Genomic DNA, 14,815 nt, shown 5'->3' with positions numbered 1-14,815 from the left:
AAGCACAGAAGTCAGAGGCACACCACATGTAAGGGATAAGGGCCAGCCAAATCAGAGCTGCAGGGGCGACTCCCCCAAAATGTGCCACACACACATCACCTGCAGAGCACAGCAACATCGACAACGATGTGGCACAATCCGCAACATGTCCACCACAGAAAAGAGGACACAACTGGTGTTGCATGTGTGCAGAAACTGGCCAATCACATGTGGCATAGCAGGGAAATGTGAGTTGACAATGTACAAGTACAAACACACATCCATGATGTTGTCAGAATGTCCACTGTCCTGCACCATATAGGCAGCTCCCCATAAACAGTCACAATGTACAATGTCATGCAGTCTGAATGTAAACATGTACAATGCGTCAACATATATGTACACACAATGTTATACTGCATATCCCCTTCACATTGCAGAGGGAAATTCAACACCTCCTGCAGAGCAGTAAGGGTGGGCGGAAATTGCGTAATCGCTTTATGCAAATCTTTGCGAAAACGCTAAAAATCTCAGCGAACTCACGGAAATATCGCAAAGACGCAGAAGTTTTTGTCCCACCTGTTCAAGATGTTTTTTGCGTGATCACTCTGGAAATATTTCGCCAACTTGCCCATGCGGTCGCTAATGGGCGCAGCCATCTTATTTTCACTTGTCCCGCCCGCTCGTGATGCTATTTCCTGTTCCGGGTCGTGCAATGCATGCTCGCGCTTGTTCTCGTATTGCGTGTTTGCGATGCTTTTTGCATGCTCGGGGGGAAAATATCTCGCGAACTTGCCCTTGCGGTCGCAATGGGCGCGGCCATCTTTTTTTTCACTCTATGCTATGGTTCTGGGGCCTGCTTTTCAATCCTCCCTCTATCTTTTCAATCCTTTGTTTCTGAAAACTTTTTTTTGATCTTTTTTATTTATTATCTCTCTCTCTATTTTCCTGATTCTATATTTTTTGTTTTTGTCTACTTTTTGTGTGTTTTTAACTACTTTTTCACTCTTTTTCTATTACCTGCTTTTTTCATTTCTTTTACTTACTTACTTTTCAAATTTTTACCTTTTCTTTTCCGCCCCCTGCCTACCCCAGAACCATGGCAAAGGGCCACAGGGGGCATCGCAGCCTGAGCCATGACCGCCTTCCTTGCGGAAGGCGGCGCACACAAGGGGTGCAGGCACGGGCCTAATTTGGGGAGGTGGAGTTGGCCGCACTGGTTTTTTTTTGTGCAGCGCCACCTCCACTTAACCCTGGCTGCAGGACTGGGTCCGGGTACGGGATCCGGGAGCGTCCGCAGCGGTGGGGAAAGGTGCGCCGGGCAGTGTTTCGCTGCTCGGGTGTCCGGCGCAGCCAGAACCAGCTGACGCACCTGGTGGTCTGATATCCTGGACCGGGAGCAGGACCTGCTGGACCTGCTAGGAGTGGAGGTCCCGGATCTTGGTGAGTAGCTATTTAATTATTACTACTTTGTGTCTGTTCTTCTTCTCTGTGTTATATATTGCGAATATATATTTTTTCCGACCAGCTAGAATGCTGCTGCTTACATACATTACAGGTAATTTACGTTTAAAAGTCTTCTGTGATTGTTATGACACAGGTGCTCTGCGCAACTACTCTTGTTATTTGCAACTTTGCGTTTGCGCTCGTTTTGCGTGATTATGTAAGAGTTTATTTTAGAAAACGTAAGTTAGGTAATGCTAGAGTGACTCTAGTCCTTCCTTTGTCCTGTCACTAAGAGATAGGGGTGGATTGATACTTAGGTTTAGTTACTTATTATAAGTTTGTAATTTTTTAGTGGTCTGCGATGCCCCCTCTATTACGTCACGTGCTGCTGAGTACTGCTAATGCTTACCCCAGTCCTTAGTAGAACCTTTTGTAGTTTGTTCAGTGAATGGTAATAGGCTTAGCACTAGCAGAATATATGAATCAACCAACCAACAATTTTGTGTATGCAAAAATACAGGCATATGTCCTCCATTTATGCATTTTTGAGGACTAAAAGAAGTGGAAATGCTTACTTAATGTACAATTGGGACGCCTGGAATAGGTGGGCTAGGTCACGTGGTACGTACTACTTAGGCTTAGCTAGTATTCTGGAATCAGAATGGAACACTGGATTAGTGTATATAAATAATAACTAGTCGGTCCGTGAATCCCCAGATACTACTTGTCGACCAGATTAGATAGGTCAATTTTTTTGCAATTGTTGTTTACACAAATGTTTTTTTGACAGTCTTATAAAAATATTTTATTTGTTTCACACCAAACATCAATGTTTGTCTCTTTCTTTCTTATATCTTTCATGATCAGCACCCAGGGGCAACAAGAAGGGGGCAGAGTCGGCGGGAGTAGTTCCAGTTGGACAGGAGGAGCAGAACGAGGGCTCTTCTGCTGGCCCCAGTAAGTCTTCCTGATTTTAATATTAATTTTTATTCACTAACTTTTACTGCACCGTATTTTTTCCCCCAAACTATTGTTTCCGTTTCCTAATGCTATTTTTTTACCAACAATTACCCTTCGATCTAGACTATCTGTTTCTAGATTCTTGTTATCCCTGCCTCTAACTGCCTCTGCTATGACTCTCTGTACTACTACTATTAGTCTGTCTGTAGCTAAGCATGCCCAGTTGGCCACTCTTTATTTAAAATGTTTTAAATAAAACTCAGAATCACCAGTAGCTCTAGAAATTGATGAGTCCAGTCCTTTGGGTTGTCCTCTTGTACTCCTTCTATTCTTCTTAATCTTTGAGGCTTTATTAATATTGATGTTTTTCGACAAATCCCACCAACAAAATGCCCAACCAGATTTTACTATTTTGACAGGATATGACATATTACTACTGTTGTAGGGATTTTCCACATACAGAACATTGCACAAGAAAATAGGATGTTGGTGATGGGAGGTTGGACCTTCCTCACACTCACACCTCAATCAGAACAGAACCCACCACAATCCCCTGCCCGACTAGTTATACTAGTGTTTCATTGCTATTAGCTCTCCAAACCCCTCCCAAGATACCCAATGAGTAGACAACCCAGAACATAACACTCCCGACCTCTCAGTCGTGGAAGCAATGCACATGCACAGTTTGTACACCCTTCTTTTCACTCGCTCACTCGTGTACGTCCATCCACACCAAATACCACTGAGTCTATGTAAGTTCAAAAATTTTATTTGCAACTGACAAGCTCTGTACGTTGTTCTATAATGCAGCACCAACAGCAAAATGCATAAGATTAAAACTATAAACATTGTTACACTTAGTTACACTTACAACAACTACAAGTCCATAGAACGAAGAAAAAAAAATGCGAAATCATGATTGATAATAAGTGAACAATGGTGGAAGCCCCACCATCCCCTTTGTAGGAATAGGAATATAGTTTATATAAAATTATAAATGAAGATCTCTGAGCGAATTCTGTGGACCCCTCACCTTAGAAGAAGCTAGTACTCGTTACATCATAAGCTCTGCAAAGCTGTGGTTCGTAGAAGGGAATCTTCCATCTGTTAGGAGAAAAATGGTGCGCGTTAGTATCTTGCAAACATTTCTCACTTGTGGCAAAAAGTGTAGCATATTGGATAAGCAATATGGACTAACACCAGAACTCCATAACAAAGTGGCTTGTTTTGTTTGACCTTGTACGCAGCACTTAAACAGTAGCAGTATGAGCTCATGTGGGCTCAAAGACGTCACTCTTTATACAACAAGCTGCGAGGTAACGACGCGTGTGCTAAAATAAAAGACACAAAGGTAAAATGGTGGCATGGCTCAGGCTAACTAAGCAAAGACTAGAATGACCCTAGGGACCATATAACTACTAGTGTCTACTCTACTACTACCTGATTTGTACTAGTGATGTATGTTGTATATGTATGTATTACTATTAACTCATTTTTCAATCTTGCTAGTGAAAAATAGGGGGAGGTGGATACCTAAAAAATGTGTAATGTTTTTTCAAGGCGCACAACCAACCACCAGTGCTGAGGCCAGCGGCGAAGGCGACACGGCTGCTGACGGAGGGGAGGAGGAGGCGGCAGTTGCAGGAGGAGCTGCAGGCGGTGAGCCAGCAGCAGTGGTGGGCGGCGGTAAGTTAGATTCCTAATCCTTACTTATTGACATTACACTCACTGCAAGGGTGTACTGTATAATACTGTACAGTTGACTTACTAAGTAAGAAGTTGTTGTGAACGGTTGAAGATACCCTTTACTTAGCATTAGTAAAAGCATTAGTGGCGGGAGTGTTGAGTAACCAATGGCCTCTTCTATCTGATTAAAGTCAGAAAATTTGGCGTGTTCGCAATCGCGACCTTCACCACACTTCCGCCGGATGTTGATGGCACGTCCAAAAAGACATGTTCGCGATCTCATGCTCTTTGTCGTGGTGGAGATTGACGTGATTGCGACCTCACGCTCTCTCTCGCGGTGGAAAATGACGTGTTCGCGATCGCAGACTCTCGCGGTGTCTGATGGCGAGGAGAATGACGTGATCACGAACTCTCACGGGATAGCGCGACCAGCTATCAACATCTCGTGGAGAACGCAAACGGATTAGAAAACTCGTCGGCGAATGCAGGGATCCCAGTAAGGCGAACGCGCGCGCGAGAACGCATTTTCAAAGTGCGAACATGAAAAAAATCTTTGCAACGCGGCAAATAGCGGAAAGTTTGGCATTTTCACGCTCTCCGCGGAACGCGAAAATGTCAAAATATCGCAATTCCGTGAGCGGAACAGAATTTGACGCCCACCCTTTTTCATTTCATTTCATATTCTCAAGGAGCTATCGCCGAGTTATCTGCTCTTTAGCGCAGCCAAAGTCACAATAAAAATACCGCCCCATTCACAAGCTGATGCAAACAGTCTATATCACCAGTTTTCCAGCGATAGCATCCTCAAAAAACATCGCCACAGATGACCCCGGCAACTATCGCTAATGAGATGCAGAGTATGCATTCCCGAGCAAAAAGCCGCAACAACACCACTCCACAACATTCTCAACGACCAGCCAGATCGGCGATAAGAGAACAAAACAGGAGATAAGGTGCGTTAGCAGCAGGAAACTAACACCTGCTCTGACCTGGTGTAAAGTCGGACAACAACCGGCAGCAGCCAAGGAAGCACAGCCCATAGCCAAACAGGAAGAACAACAGACTGGACTATCTCCGCTAGAGGTCGCATATAGACATTAAAAAGGGTGGGGCTCAGGGACGAGCCCTGGGGAACCCCACAGCTAAGTGGTTGCTTAGGGGAGACTACCTCACCCTCAAACACCTGTAAGAAACGCTCGTCCAGGAAGGAGGTCAGCCATTCCAGGGCCGCGCCCGACACGCCCACGCCTTTCAAACGATGTAGTAGTGTGGCATGGTTAACAGTGTCGAACGCGGCACTGAGGTCGAGTAATATGATGGCTGCATTTCCTCCCCGATCCAGCACCGATCTAGTTTCTTCCGTCACCGCTAGGAGAGCAGTTTCAGTTCCATGCTGAGGGCGGAAACCTGTCTGAGAGGCACATAGCAGATTACTTGATTCTAAGTAGTCTACTAAGATATTATTGATGTGCCTTTCAAGCAGTTTGCTCATCCAGGGCAGTAAGGAGATAGGGCGAAAGTTGGCCAAGTTGTTCTAGTCCAAGGTGGGCTTTTTCAAAAGGGCCCTAACCATCGCACACTTCCAGGGTACTGGGACAGATTTAGAGGAGATGGAGGCATTAAGGACATCCAAGATGACTGGGCGGATGACATTCATCACCTTATTGAGAGTCTGCGGAGGTGCTGGGTCATTAGGAGATCCCGAGGTGACATTAAGAAGCATTCTATCTAAAGTGACGGGATCTAGGAGGGGGAATTTGTCCAGTGAGCTGGGAACCAAGAGGTCAGAATCTGTAGTGGTGGTGCACATCGTGTCACCATTGCCAGTAGAAAATGAAGAATAAATGGCCTGGATCTTCTGAAAGAAGAAGGTGGCTAAATTATTACAACGGGTTTGCGCGCCGTCGGATGACAGACGCTCAGGAGGAGGGGGGGAGATTAAAGATTTGGCTATTTTAAAGATTTCTTTAGGGGAGTTTGCAGCTAGGTTGATTTTGGCTTCATAGAAATGGGCTTGTGCAGATTTTATTTGGTTTTTGTAGAGCTTTATTGCGGCTCTGTACTCAGCTTTCTTTGATTGTGAGTATTCTTGTCTCCAGGCTCTCTCTAATTTGCGACAGGATTGTTTCATAGTCCTAAGAACCGGGGAGTACCAGGGAGCAACTTTAGCTCTGTTTATTAAGTGCAGGGGTTCCTTTGGCAGGACTAGGTCAAGGGAACTGGAAATCCAGTTATCAAAATTGACAGTGGCTGTATTGGGATTGGCCACCTTCGGGGGTAGATGTTCTGTGAGAGCTAGTTTCCACTTGGGAAGTGGGAGAGAGGCCCATTTTCTTCCCCAATGCTTATTGTGAATTCGTAAAGTGGGGGGAGTGCATGTGGACCATGTAAAGGGTACTAAAAAGTGATCGGTCCAAGGTAGTGGTACAGGAGCCTCGACGGTTAGGCTATCTAGATTACTATAAATGTGATCTAGAAGATGCCCCTTGATGTGCGTTGATTGAAAACCTTTCTGGGACAGGTCAATGGACTGAAGGTTAGTTCGAAAACTGTTGGCTATTGAGTCTAGGTGTAAATTCAGATCACCCAGCAGGGTGAAATTTGCCGAGGTGAGCACTAGGCTGGCAACTATATCCATCATGTTAGTGATGAAGTTGTTAAGGGTGCCAGGTGGTCGATAGACTAAAATACCAGAGAAAGTGGTGGAAGGGGAGAACTCAAGAGTGAAATGTAAGTTCTCGCACGCTGGCGTGGAGGAGGGAGTGACCCGGCATCTAAAGTTGTCCCTATAGATAATGGCCAACCCTCCACCTCTGCCAGTCTTGCGATCCAATCGTTTAAGAGTATAACCTTGGGGGATGGCCCAAACTGTTGCAGGATCGATTTCTAGCTGAAGCCATGTCTCTGTTAAGAAGAGGACATCAGGATTGAGCTCCTCTATCAACATGGCCAGCTCAGCATAGTGTTTCGGCAGGGATCGGCAATTGAGGAGGAACATCCTCTATTTCTGCTTGAAGGAATGTTTCCCTGTATTTGGGGTAAGAATGCCCCAATCACATGTTTTACAGTGGGCCTTCGAATTTGTAGGAAGGACTGAGTGTATGCATAATGGGTTGCAGGTAGGGCGCAGTGCGTACAGTGAGGAGGTACTATATGAAAGGACGTTTCCTACCATGTTAACGGCTAGGACCGGAAGCTGGAAGCGTCTGGACACGGACTGGCGCAGACTGGCTTCTCTTTGGCGCCTCTTCGGCGCGTCTAGGGCGCTACCGCTGCGCGTGCCGCTGCGCGGTACAATGGGAGTTGACATAGATTAGGCTCAAGGAACACTAGAGCGTCACCCCACTAAGATGTCCGCCGAATAATGGCAATACCAGGAAGTAGGATCGCCCTGTTCTCCCTCCACATCAGTCAGCCCGAATAGCTGCGGTGGACTGGGAAGTCAGTGCACAAATCAGGTCTCACTAGCAACAGCAAATTTGCAAGTATAAGAACGATTTTCCTTCTTTTTTTAAAACACATACAGCAGAACACAAATGGTGCTATCACCGAGAGCGCTAGCGCAGGAGTGATCAATTTCAGGATTAACTCGAGCGTGTTGGCGCTGGGAGCCTAAATAGTCAGGGCTCAAGCGACACTAGAGCTTCACCCCACTAAGATGGCCGCCGAATAATGGCAATACCAGGAAGTAGGATCGCCCTGTTCTCCCTCCACATCAGTCAGCCCGAATATCTGCGGTGGACCGGGGAGTCAGTGCACAAATTAGGTCTCACTAGCAACAGCAAATTTGCAAGTATAAAAACGATTTTCCTTCTTTTTTTAAAACACATACAGCAGAACACAAATGGTGCTATCACCGAGAGCGCTAGCGCAGGAGTGATCAATTTCAGGATTAACTCGAGCGTGTCGGCGCTGGGAGCCTAAATAGTCAGGGCTCAAGGAACACTAGAGCGTCACCCCACTAAGATGGCCGCCGAATAATGGCAATACCAGGAAGTAGGATCGCCCTGTTCTCCCTCCACATCAGTCAGCCCGAATAGCTGCGGTGGACCGGGGAGTCAGTGCACAAATCAGGTCTCACTAGCAACAGCAAATTTACAAGTATAAAAACGATTTTCCTTCTTTTTTTAAAACACATACAGCAGAACACAAATGGTGCTATCACCGAGAGCGCTAGCGCAGGAGTGATCAATTTCAGGATTAACTCGAGCGTGTCGGCGCTGGGAGCCTAAATAGTCAGGGCTCAAGGAACACTAGAGCGTCACCCCACTAAGATGGCCGCCGAATAATGGCAATACCAGGCAGTAGGATCGCCCTGTTCTCCCTCCACATCAATCAGCCCGAATAGCTGCGGTGGACCGGGGAGTCAGTGCACAAATCAGGTCTCACTAGCAACAGCAAATTTGCAAGTATAAAAACGATTTTCCTTCTTTTTTTTAAAACACATACAGCAGAACACAAATGGTGCTATCACCGAGAGCGCTAGCGCAAGAGTGATCAATTTCAGGATTAACTGGAGCGTATCGGCGCTGGGAGCCTAAATAGTCAGGGCTCAAGGAACACTAGAGCGTCACCCCACTAAGATGGCCGCCGAATAATGGCAATACCAGGAAGTAGGATCGCCCTGTTCTCCCTCCACATCAATCAGCCTGAATAGCTGCGGTGGACCGGGGAGTCAGTGCACAAATCAGGTCTCACTAGCAACAGCAAATTTGCAAGTATAAAAACGATTTTCCTTCTTTTTTTTAAAACACATACAGCAGAACACAAATGGTGCTATCAACGAAAGCGCTAGCGCAGGAGTGATCAATTTCAGGATTAACTCGAGCGTGTCGGCGCTGGGAGCCTAAATAGTCAGGGCTCAAGGAACACTAGAGCGTCACCCCACTAAGATGGCCGCCGAATAATGGCAATACCAGGAAGTAGGATCGGCCTGTTCTCCCTCCACATCAATCAGCCCGAATAGCTGCGGTGGACCGGGGAGTCAGTGCACAAATCAGGTCTCACTAGCAACAGCAAATTTGCAAGTATAAAAACGATTTTCCTTCTTTTTTTAAAACACATACAGCAGAACACAAATGGTGCTATCACCGAGAGCGCTAGCGCAGGAGTGATCAATTTCAGGATTAATATGCTCCTTAATGTTTTGTTGCTGACCAGATTATAACTATAACATTTGAAACAAACATTTAGAAATATTGGCATTTTGGAATTTTGTAATTGAAAAAACATTACATAGAGAAATCTCTCTCTGTCTTCCATCTCAGAATGATTGAGATATTGAATGAAAGACAGGGAGAGAAAAAGAGAGTGATACTTTTTTTTAGCCTTTAGTGAATGGCATACTTAAAATTAGATATTGGAAAGAAAACCGTATTTGCCAATTAAAAAGAATGAGATCGCTTTTCGGAATATAACTTAGAAAATGTTCATTTTACAGCTAACCAAACAGTTGCGTGTGCACATTACCATTGAGACACCAAGACTCACAACCTTAACCTTCAGAGTGAGAGTCTAGGACTTTAATTACTAGGCCACACATACCGTTTCACTGTCTGTCCGAAAAACATATCTAAAACATTCAAACCAATCATTTTGATGTATTGACGTTGCGAAATACTTGAACTCATTGTATTGAGAATTTCACTCTGTCTTACAGAGAAAAACAGTTATCATGAAAGAGAGAGAGAAAGACAGAGAGAAGTTTATTTTAGCCTTTGATGAATGATATACTTAAAATGAGATTTTTTTTTAACAAAGTGAAAAAAACATTTGTTGATAAATTGAAAAGAATGAGATCACTTTTCAGTTTGTAACTTAAACTTTTAAACTTTTGTAACAAACCAGAGATTTATGCACATTACACGAGAGAGAGAGAGAGAGAGAGAGAGAGAGAGAGAGAGAGAGAGAGAGAGAGAGAGAGAGAGAGAGAGAGAGAGAGAGAGACGGAGTTCTTTCTCTCTTTAATATTTTTACTTTGAGGTAAAACCCCATAAAACAAAGAGCAACAACATCCTGCATATAATAAACATAGTAATACAATTAATCAAACACTTGATCTTTGTGATTTACAGACATCCCTAAATAAGTGCATTTGTCAGACACTTAGATTAAAAACTCAAAGTGCTGATAACAGTAAATACAATTTTTAAAACAAGGATGAAATGTTACAAACCAAGGACCAGATGTAGGTTGCTAAATACCGGTCAGTAACGCCGAAATTCGGTAAATTTCAGCATTACCGACCGGTATTTAGCCGGTCCTAATGTAGGTAAGGAATCGGTAAATAAAGAATCGGTAAATAACGATTCCTTATTGCTCTTGCATTTAAGGAATCGGTAATACCGATTCCTTAAATGCAATGTAGGAAGCACATTAAAGAGTGCTTTTGAACCTTAAGAAATCGGTAATTACCACCAATTTCAAGTTGGTGGTAATTACCGATTTCCTTTAAAAAATCACTTTTTTGTTTTTTGTTAAGTGCCATGTGGCACACATTCATGCCCTTAGGGCATGTATGTGCGCCACCTTATTCCAAGGTTAATAAAGAATGGTTTAATCCAAGTGTTTCTGGCGCATTTGTACAAGGGGCAGAAATAACAGATAATCTAGCTCATTTGAAAGGAGAATTGTTTGTAGAACACTAATTGCATAGGGAGAAATAGGACGATCTGATAAGGAAATTCTACCCCTATGGTTTGAAGAGGCTTCTGAGAATAAGAGTACAGGAGATATGGAGAGACCCTCTACATATCGAGAAGATTCGAGACTCCTAGATGTACCAAAATTGAAGGCGGAATTGAAATTGAGCTGATATCCCTGAGTAAGGAAATTACAAGACATGCAGCTGCCACTCATGATAAATTAGCAGAATTGGCAGATAAATATTAGGTGGATTTCTCTAAAAGTATTCCTTTACAGAAAAGCTTTAGGGCTTAATTAGATGATGAAGTGATTGTGACTGTGCAAACTTCGGGAATTAGATTACAGATTGCTGAATTGGTTATGTGCATTTGGAAGTGGAGGGATTTTGATCAATTAGAGGGTAAATAGCTAAACAAGCACGGCAAGAAAAATAAATACTCAGATATTACATAAAGAGATAAATGCTAAACCACTTCCAGTGCCCCTAGATGAGGATGAGCCTTTAGCATTCCTTATGAGGAAAATACCAATTAGAGAGTATATGTTCATGTAACATGGAGCAGAGGTGATTATGCAACATTTACAAATAATTTTCCTGAATTGAGAGAAAATCCTGCCTGATGGTATACACAAGATGACAGATTTGTAAAGGTTTCGAAGGTACTGTGGATAGTTTTGAATACCTTCTTTGACATTCTGGTGCCAAGTAATTTATGGGCAGAGTGCTGTGCAATGGTCACATACAGAGCCCCCAAGGGATGTGCGTACCCATACACCCTCACCTATTGTGATGCTAAAGTATGATGAGGTGATTACTAGGCCTGGGCGAAAATTTCGTTCCGTTCGCGGAAATTGCGATAATTTGACATTTTCGCGTTCCGCGGAGAGCGCGAAAATATCAAAATTTCCGGTTTCCGCAGCTTGGCGATAATTTGTTTCTTGCTCGCGCTGTAAAATAATACATTCTCGCGCACGCGCGATCGCCTTACCTGAATCCCTACATTCGCCGACAAGTTTTCTTGATCCGGTCGCGTTCTCCATGAGATGTTGTATTGTTTTTAGCCATTTGCGCTGTCTCGCGACAGTTCGCGCCCGCAGTGACGTCATGCGTCGCGCGATCATGTCTTTCTTCTCGCGATCATGCACCGCGAGACAACTCAAAACAAGATGGCCGCACCCGCAAGCAACCACATGGGTAAGTTGGCGACCCGCAACCATGCAGAAAATCTCGCGAACATGCGGGAAAAAAACTTCCGCATTTTCGCGATATTTCCGCTTGTTTGCGATAATTTTAAACATTTTTGCGATAATTTGGGAAAGTTAATTTCGCAAATTCCACCCACCCCTAGTGATTACCTTTTTGAAAGGAAAAGTTTCAATGAGGGATATTGATTGGTTAAAGATAATAGGAATATTTAAGAAGCTAACAAATCAGTGCATGCTTATTATGAATGATTGTTACAGGTGTTTAAACAGAACAGTGGACAAGAAAATTCCAAAAGTGGTGATATGGTACAGTTTGTGTCACAGTTTGTTCTTGGGTTGCAAGCAGAAATTAGCATGCTCGTACAACAAATGTGATTTGCTGACAGGTGAAACCTTTAGATAAAATCCTGAGGTATCTAAAATATTGTAGTGATGGACAAGAGATGAAGCAGAAGAGACTTAAAGAAAACTTTATGCTTGAGTAAACAAATCTAACTCAGAAAGGGTTCCAAAACTAGCCATATGTGGGGAATGTTGGAGTAATGCAAGGTGTTGGCTCCCAGAATGGAAGTCAAAAGACATAGGGTGGAGTTGCTATTTTACAAGGTAGCGTCGGAGGCATTCCAACTGATCGAAATTCAGGGATAGATACTATGACATTGAAGAAGTCAACTCCTTGTCACTTTTGTAACAAGCGTGGCATTGGAAAAGGGAATGTAGATAGAATCCTAACCTAGTAGGTGGTTATGGGAAAATCAGTCATGAGTCCCAATGATGCAGGTCCTACGCACTCCAATGGCCCTACAAAAAATGGGTACCATAGATTTAATATGAATCAAACACCAAGAGCAGATTCAAAACCTTTTCAAAATCAGAACTCATTTCAACAGTTCCCTATGTTTTAGAGCAAAGGCTTTTACAGTTCACAATGACCATGTCTGAGAAGACAGGAAGGTTGCATAATTGGCACACTCTTAGAGATAGACTAGAGTGGACAGTTTGTAAAAGGTGAGGTAAATGGCCACCAAACATCTCATCTGATATACACAGGCGCCACCCTTTCTGCTGTTAGAATAGTGAAAGTCCCAGACTTACAAAATGTAGGTGTTACAAATAAGCAAATTACTAACCCTGTTTCAAAGAAGGTTCTTGTCAAAATAGACTAATTTAAGAAAAATTACCAATTTGTTGTGTATGATTCAAATGCTGTGAATCTGTTTGGAAGGGAAAACTTTTGTTGTTGTTGGTTATATTTTTTTGGGGCGTATCTAGCCATAAAAAGAAGCACATTACAAACAATTAAAATATGATTTGTCCTAACAATTTGCCCATAAAACAATATAATACACAGTAAAAACCTACTAAAGTATACAATGGGAAACCCGCCTATATAAAAATCTTAATTCATCACCAAAGCAGCAAGGGGTCGCTTATACATTAGCTATACATTTATACAGAATCAAGGATAATCCACAGATCATGGGTAAGATCGAATTTCTACCACATGTTCATTTCAAACTATATTAATATTTCCTTCAATGACTACTGTATTGCAATAACAAATATTCCTATTGCACATGCCACCTTTAAAAATCTCATATTTATCAATAAGCTAAGTGCTTGGTCCCTACTGAAAGATTTATAGACAATAAAAATAGGCTTTTAAAAACTTTTCCGTTCTTCTAAAAACCACAAACAATCCATCAAGATATATTGACTACTACATTTTACTTGTAGGCCACAGGAGCACAGACCTTGATCATTCGACATGAAGGATTTTATCTTCCAATTGATGTTACATGGGTTCAGGCCAACTCTAAATTTCAATATTACATTTCTGAGCTTTGGGTTGAGCATAGCTTCTATATAGGGGAAGATATGATCATTGGCCCACCCATTTATCAGAAACCGGGCAGATGATTTGCTCTCCAAGTAATATAAATCTTCTTCTCGGGCCTTCATATTAATAATGGCCCATAACTCCCGCTTAGGGATCTGCTGCCCTGAATTCCATTGGTCTCGCTCTAGAGTAAGTTTAGCACATAACTTGTCTAGTTTATTCCTTGCTTGGACCGCCCAGTTAAGATCACTTGTCTGTATTTCTTTCTTACAAAGGTATGCTATTTTGGGAGGGCCTTCTCCATTCATTCTTTTTCAGAAGTTAAATGTCGCTTGGATTCCCCGATAGTTCCAGGCTGTAAGGTGACATTCTGCTCGCACAGCCTGTAACATAGTTGTCGATGAGAGAGCAAGAAGCTGCTTCACGCATTTCCCCTCCTCTAAATTCCAATCCGATTTGCCCCCCATGAATTAAACCTCGACACCATACTGAAATTTTTATAGAACCAATGCATTAAAAGCTGTATTATTGGTCGCAGCGAGGGGCCTCCATACTTCTGTTTAAATTGTTTAAATCCCGATACTGAAGAATGGGCCTTCGTTTTTAATGACTGTATGTGGTCCTTTCAATTTAGCTTAATATCGAACCACATGCCCAAATATTTATATTTATCCACTTCTTCAATTCCAACATCCCCCAGTTTCCAGTAGAAGGAGCTCTTTCTTTTCCCTAGTACCATTATTTTGGTCTTTTCTAAATTAACCGTCAGGCTTTTCTTTGTACTGTATTCGGAAAAGGTATCCAGTTTTTTTTTGTAAGCCTAACTCTGTCTTGTCTGTTATCACTAAATCATCCGCATATAGCAGACATGATATATGGGTTCCCCCATCTTAGGGCTTAGACCTCCTGCTTTGCTCAGTGTAATTGGCAGGTCGGATAAAAACAGAGAAAATAGCAAACGGGCTAAAACACAGCCCTGCCTCAGGCCATTCATTATCTGAATTTTCTTTGATAATGTTCCAAGATTGTCCAAGATTACCCTAGCCCAATTCT

The sequence above is a fragment of the Triturus cristatus genome, chromosome 2_2, assembly GCF_964204655.1.
Source record: "Triturus cristatus chromosome 2_2, aTriCri1.1, whole genome shotgun sequence".
Classification (NCBI taxonomy): Eukaryota; Metazoa; Chordata; class Amphibia; order Caudata; family Salamandridae; genus Triturus; species Triturus cristatus.
This window is presented reverse-complemented; position numbering follows the sequence as displayed.